The 6,248-nt window shown below is 44.8% G+C and overlaps 2 long non-coding RNA genes across 2 annotated transcripts; one reads left to right on the forward strand and one right to left on the reverse strand.

Annotated features, from left to right (window-relative positions):
• Positions 1 to 676: 676 nt before the first annotated feature.
• On the forward strand, positions 677 to 2,383 carry LOC308470705. Its single transcript, XR_013982578.1, has 2 exons — positions 677 to 959; positions 2,186 to 2,383. It is a non-coding gene; the product is annotated as an uncharacterized lncRNA (long non-coding RNA).
• LOC308470692 lies at positions 1,801 to 5,073 on the reverse strand. The gene is made up of 2 exons (XR_013982562.1): positions 4,223 to 5,073; positions 1,801 to 2,731 (listed from the first exon to the last, which is right to left on the reverse strand). It is a non-coding gene; the product is annotated as an uncharacterized lncRNA (long non-coding RNA).
• Between the last annotated feature and the right edge of the window lie 1,175 nt (positions 5,074 to 6,248).

Below are 6,248 nucleotides of genomic sequence, written 5' to 3' on the forward strand. Positions count from 1 at the left end.
GAATGAAGAACAAGCAACTGCCATCACATTGGTGCACAGAGTCCCTAGGCCTTGATGCATAATAAGTGTTTGTGAGGAAGTTTATAGAGGGAGAGGCACCACTTCAGCGCTGCTCCACTTGTATCAACCTTTCCCCCACTGTAGGGGAGTGGGGAATACAGTGATTGAGTAAATACTTACCTCTTCCCTGTAGGGAGTTGCGAACTTGATAAAAGCCTTGCTGGTTCAGAACAAAATTCCATCTAGTCCAGCATTTTTCACAGTGGTCAACCAGACCACAGCAAGACCCTGCTACTGTAGTTGTTCTCCAGCAAATATTATTCAGAAGAATAATGCCTCTGATCATGGTTTAATATAGCCATAATGACCAGTAGCACCTGGCAGCCTTGTCCTCTTTTAATGCCATCTACATTGTTGCTCATTGGCACATCTTGTGACAACTTCATTGGTGAATTAGTGAAGCAGTGCATGAAGAATTATTTATTTTTGTCTCTCCTCTATATCCCACCTTCCACCTTCACTGAATGGCTCTGGGTTCTAAACGTTTCAAAGAGGAAGAAAAACCTTTGTCCCCTTTTCCACATGTCTTTCTCATGTCCCTGTCCTTTTATTAAAAAAACCCCCAATGTCAGGCCTAGCAACAGAGGTCGCCATTGGCAGGTACTTACCAATGGTCCATGCCTACTAGAAGGCACATCAACTGATTAACCGTATTGTTTAGCCTGAGAGACAGTAGCCTAGCAACAGGGGTAGATGGAGAGGCAGGTCCTCCAGCAAGTGGAACCACTGGTGCTCGCCAGTTAAAATCCTTCACGCTGTCTCTGGAACCCCAAGGAATATTGCTAAAATGATCCTACACTCTTGGGAAATGCCCCAGAGTTACTGTCGTACCAGCAGCAGCCAGTGAGACTAAATTTTTCCCCTGCTGCATGCCAGGCTTAGTACCCGCCTACCTCAAGGTAAGGGATGCGGGTGGTGCTGTGGGTTAAACCACAGAGCCTAGGACTTGCCGATCAGAAGGTCGGCGGTTCGAATCCCCGTGACGGGGTGAGCTCCCGTTGCTCGGTCCCTGCTCCTGCCAACCTAGCAGCTTGAAAGCACGACGGGAAGGTAAACGGCGTTTCCGTGTGCTGCTCTGGTTTGCCAGAAGCAGCTTAGTCATGCTGGCCACATGACCCGGAAGCTGTATGCCGGCTCCCTTGGCCAATAAAGCGAGATGAGCGCCGCAACCCCAGAGTCGGTCACGACTGGACCTAATGGTCAGGGGTCCCTTTACCTTACCTCAAGGTAAGGGGGAGTCATCTCTACCACCCAGGGAGACAGGGCTTATCTTCAACCACCTGTTTCCATGGCCCCTTTAACTGCTACCTCCTTGGCTTCCCAACTTGGTAGTCAGCCTTACTGCCATATCTTCCCCCATTTTAGTTGAAGGAATTGTTTTGGAACATTTCTCAATCCCTTTTTGGTTTTACCACCCTGAATGATGTGTCATTCATGAGCTTCACCAAATCGCCATGTCATCCTTAACTCAGTTTCATTTATGAGCATGTTAAAAAGCACCAATCTCACTATAAACCCTTTGTGGGGTAGGGACGCATATTACATCCTTCCATTGTTAGAAATCTACATTTATCCTTGTTCTCTGTTTTCTGTTCTCTTTAACTAGTTACCAATCCATAGGAGGGTCATATTCCACAGTCTACATTTATTCAGGAGACTACAGTGAAAGTCTTCCTGCTTCTTACATTCTGCCTCTCAGGGCAAAGCCTGCCAAAGGTGGTTTTACAAAAGTTAATTAGCTTCAAACAACAACAACAAGTTTATTATTTATATGCCATCCATCTGACTGGGTTGCCATATAACACAATAATTTCCCTTTAAATACATAGCAAGAACATTGTGCTTTCAAATAATTTACAGTACAATCTACATGTAATGCTTTCAGTCAAGGTCTTCCCATAAGCTTCTTTCTGTCCATCCACCTATGGTCCCTACTGATGCCTTGTCTTATCAATCAAAGTTGTACTGGCACATTATAGCTTCCTCCACCTGCTGCCTTTGATGGTCCAATGTCTCCCTTTGTGCTTGCACTAATGATGAAAATATTTCGGAATCTGAGTAGCCTTCCCTTTCAAGCATGGCTCATTAGATTATCTGGACTTTCTGTTCTTCAAATCCTTTCAAGGACTCTCATCTGCTGGAGTATCCAGGCAACTGGAGGAGTAACCATGGAGGGGCTGTTCAGAAGAAATGAAACAAGCCCACAGGAGCCAAGGTTCATATGTCACAACAAACTGGAGTTTGGCTTGTTTAGGGTTTGTTTCCTCTCCTGCACAGCACAGTCGGGAGCGAGAGAAGAATGAAGTGTCCATGCACATTAAAACATACTTTATTTTAAATGATGAACATAAACATAAGAATATATGAAGAGCCTGTTGGATCAGGCCATTGCTCCATCTAGTCCAGCATCCTGTTCTTAACAGTGGTGATCAGATGTGTATGGGAAGCTCACAAGCATTACCTTGAGCACAACAGCACTCTCCCTTCCTGTGGTTTCCAGCAATTGGTATTCAGAGAGAGCATATGGCTTCTGACAGCAGAGATAAAACATAGCCATCAAGGTTACAAGCCATGATAGCCTTATCCTCTGTGAATTTGTCCAATTCTTTTTCAAAGTCATCCGCAGATTAATTAAGTGGATAAACTGGACCTTCCCCATTTGCTTGCTCTCCTTCAAACACAAAAGAGTAAAATAGATTATGGGTTGTATCCAGAGAATTAGGTAGAACCCACAAAACACATTTAGAACACACTGTTCTCCCCAGAGAATCCTAGGAACTGTGGTTCACAAAGGTGCAATTCTCAGCACGCTTAAGAAACTACAGTTCCCAGGATCCTTTGAGAGCTCACAAACAACAGCATCTTCTGTGACAGAGATAATCTGCTGTCTTGTTCCCAGCGTATCGAAATCAGAGCTATACTACCTCTGAACATGGAGGTGCCATTTAACTGCTATGGTCTATTACAGCCTTTGATAGACGTGTCCTCCATAAATATGTCTAATCCTGTGAAACAGCAATCTGAAGTAAACCATTGGGTATTACCACATAATTCTGCACTATCTAAAGAGGTAATTACTTTGGACATGTCTAGATCTACCATTAATCAACTTCAGTGGTTGTCTCATAGTATTCTAAATATGGCTACATCACATAATTACTAAATCACTTTTATACCTGCTGTTCCTCACTACTTGGAGAGAGAGGAAAATAAAGTGAAAGAAGCTAAAAAGCACTACTGCTATGTTGTTCTGCAGAAGTATTTGGGAACTGAAATTCACTTTATCCACCCAGTTGTCAGCTATGAATGAAAGAGATCTGGAGAATATAATATTAGTTAATGCAAACTGCATGTTCAAGATTATTTTTCTCAGGTTAAATATTTATCCTGTGTTTATTTCATAGTTAATGCTCTTTATAAAATGTCCGTAATTCAGAGTTAATGAAAATTTTTTTAGAGTGTTTTAACCAGAATATGCATAAGCATGTTTTTAAAAAATTGTTATCTACTATGGAGAAATAGGAAAAGAGATAAACATAATTCACATATTTTCAAGTGCTAATGTAACCACACCATGATCCTATTAAGTGGAGGTTGCCAGGGGTGGCCCAAGGTGTTGCGGCACCTGAGGCGAAATGCCCCACTGCTGCCCCTGTGATGAAGAAGCTCTTGTGGAGTCTCCCACACAGGGAAAGCTGGGGAGATCATTTATGGGTCCCTCCTCCTTCCCAGCAGCGGGGTTTTCCCTTTAGGAGAAAAGCCCCACCACTGCTGGGTGGTGGGGGGAAATCTCTTCCCCCCCCCCACCTAGTGACAAAGCAAAAAGTCTTCCCTCTAGAAAATTCAGCAGAAGGGGAGGCATTACACAGAGCTTTGCCACCAGTCTCTCTCTGCTCTGCCCCTAGAAGCCAAGGAGGCTGGCAGCAAATGAGGTGCCACTCCGACAGGGAGCCAGCAGTAAATTGCACCAAGCTAGTTGGAGTTAACTCTTTATTAGCACAAACAGGATCTGTGCATTGGTGTCAGGTCTAATAAGCACAACACTCAACTCCAGCAGGTCTTGCCCCTATAAAGCATTTGCTGAGACTGAAGGTCCTGGCTCCCTACAGCTGCCTAAGTCCCCTCCTCTCCAGGGTTTTCCCGAAGCAATTTGAGACAGTACCTGTGTGAAGCTAACTTCTGCTCTGCCCTCTTCATGCCTCTTCTGGGGCTGGGAGACCAGAGGGGAGGGGAGCTTTTGCAGCAGGAGGGGGAGATTCCTGTGCCTCTTCACAAGCCAGACTCATCTCTGCCTCTTGGCTTCCCTCCTCTCCTGCTTTAGCTTTTGTGGCTGAGTCTGGACTGCTTTCTGCCACAGCCTCTTCCTGCTCACTAAACTCTTGTTACCTCTTCAGCTTCCAGGATCTCCTCCTCCCAGCCTGCTCCCTCTGACCACTCATTGTCATCCCACCACCACTCCCCTGATGCTAAACCTGCTTTGCTTCCCTTGGGTGTTCCCCAGCTGGTTCCTCCCACCAAGAAATACGTTCAAACTTGTTCAGTGTCACATTTCCTCAGATAAGTGGTCTACAGAACTGTAGCCAAAGCACTATTCGAGTAGATATGTTAACTCAAATATCTCAGGTCCAAGGCCAACACATGTTCACGCAATCAGTTGGGAGAATATAAAAGAGTTTGGATCGCATTAGCTGTAGGCAATAATCCAACAAGCAATCCAAGGGTAAACAGTGAACCAGAGAAAACCAATTTTGTGATTTGGTTGTGAATTTATACCCCCACTGTGGGCCAGCTAAGACTTCTAACTCTTATTACCAGGAAGGGACAGAGCCTTAAGCAGAAGAGGGGAGCCTGGCAGAAAAAACCCAGCAGCTTGGGGAACCTCATTGCAAGAGGCAGGGGCAAAACTAGGCTTTATTTCACCTGGGTCAAAGGCCCAGTTTGATACCCCCCCTCCCCACATTTGCATGCGCACATACACAGGCTGGGAGCCTCAATGGTGCTCCTCTGGAGGCTTCACCTTGTGATAGGAATTTTATGGTCTTAAATATATGGTAATGTTCATAACCGCACATACATAGATCAACACAGGAAGGCCAACCTGGAACCATTTTGATTCCTAAACTGACCAAATGTTTTCTCTGCAAGGTCAAACTGGAAAAGTCTCCCCATTGTCTCTTTCCTCACAAATCCTGTCTTAAGGACACATTTAAGATATGAATAGGGCGTGAGCCTGTGACCTGGCCCAGGAAATAAGTATTTTACCACAACAAAAGAATGGCCAGGCTCCCCAGGCAATCCAATCAAGTAACTTGCCAGACAGGAGATAAACTGTGACAGGAGAAAAACAACATTTAAATTTCTGTGATGTAGGTGGGATGTATCTGAGGTTACACCCCTTCTGTGATATATGCATAATGTTTCTGGGGGTGGTCTTGATCTAGAGAATGGGAATTTCAAAAGTCTTTATAAGCCCTTGCACAGCATTTTTGTGGGTCCTCTTCCTCTCCTGCGTGTGAGGGGAGCAAGCACCCTGTTGCAACAGATTAATAAAGATCAAGCTTACTAGCTGCTTTGCTTCTCAATATTCTCTGGTTGGCCTCTGTTATTTTCTCCTACCAATAGGGAACCTATGTAAGGACTCTATATGGGCTCTTGGATACCCCATAAGGGAAAAGGGCATATTTTTTATTTACAACAACCTGGAGCAAAAAAACAAACAACCCCGTAGCTAAGCCTCTCGAGTGAGGTTACTAGGGAACCAGGAGGACCCTTCTTGGTATTCGAGCCCACCTTGTGGAATGCCCTCCTGTCAGATGTCAAGGAAAAAAACAACTACTTGAGTTTTTAGAAGACAGCCCTGTTTAGGGAAGTTTTTAATGGTAGATGTTTTATTGTGTTTTTAATGTATTTTGTTGGGAGCCGCCCAGAGTGGCTGGGGCAACCCAGTCTGATGCACATAACAAATTGTTGTTGTTGTTGTTGACGTTTCTGGGCACTGAGTTTTAGGGAGTCCACGACTGATTAGACAGATAGATATTGCAGTCCCAATATATATATTGGAAGAACTGCAAGGACAAGCGAAAGCTTTGCAGCCCTACATCTAGCGGGCACTGCAAAAAAACATTCCTCTCTGCTGCCACGACTATCCTAACAGCGGTCTTTGCACCTCCACCACCCCAACCGCAAAA

Source organism: Podarcis pityusensis (genome assembly GCF_964106645.2).
Source record: "Podarcis pityusensis genome assembly, chromosome: 2".
In the NCBI taxonomy this organism is placed as follows: Eukaryota; Metazoa; Chordata; class Lepidosauria; order Squamata; family Lacertidae; genus Podarcis; species Podarcis pityusensis.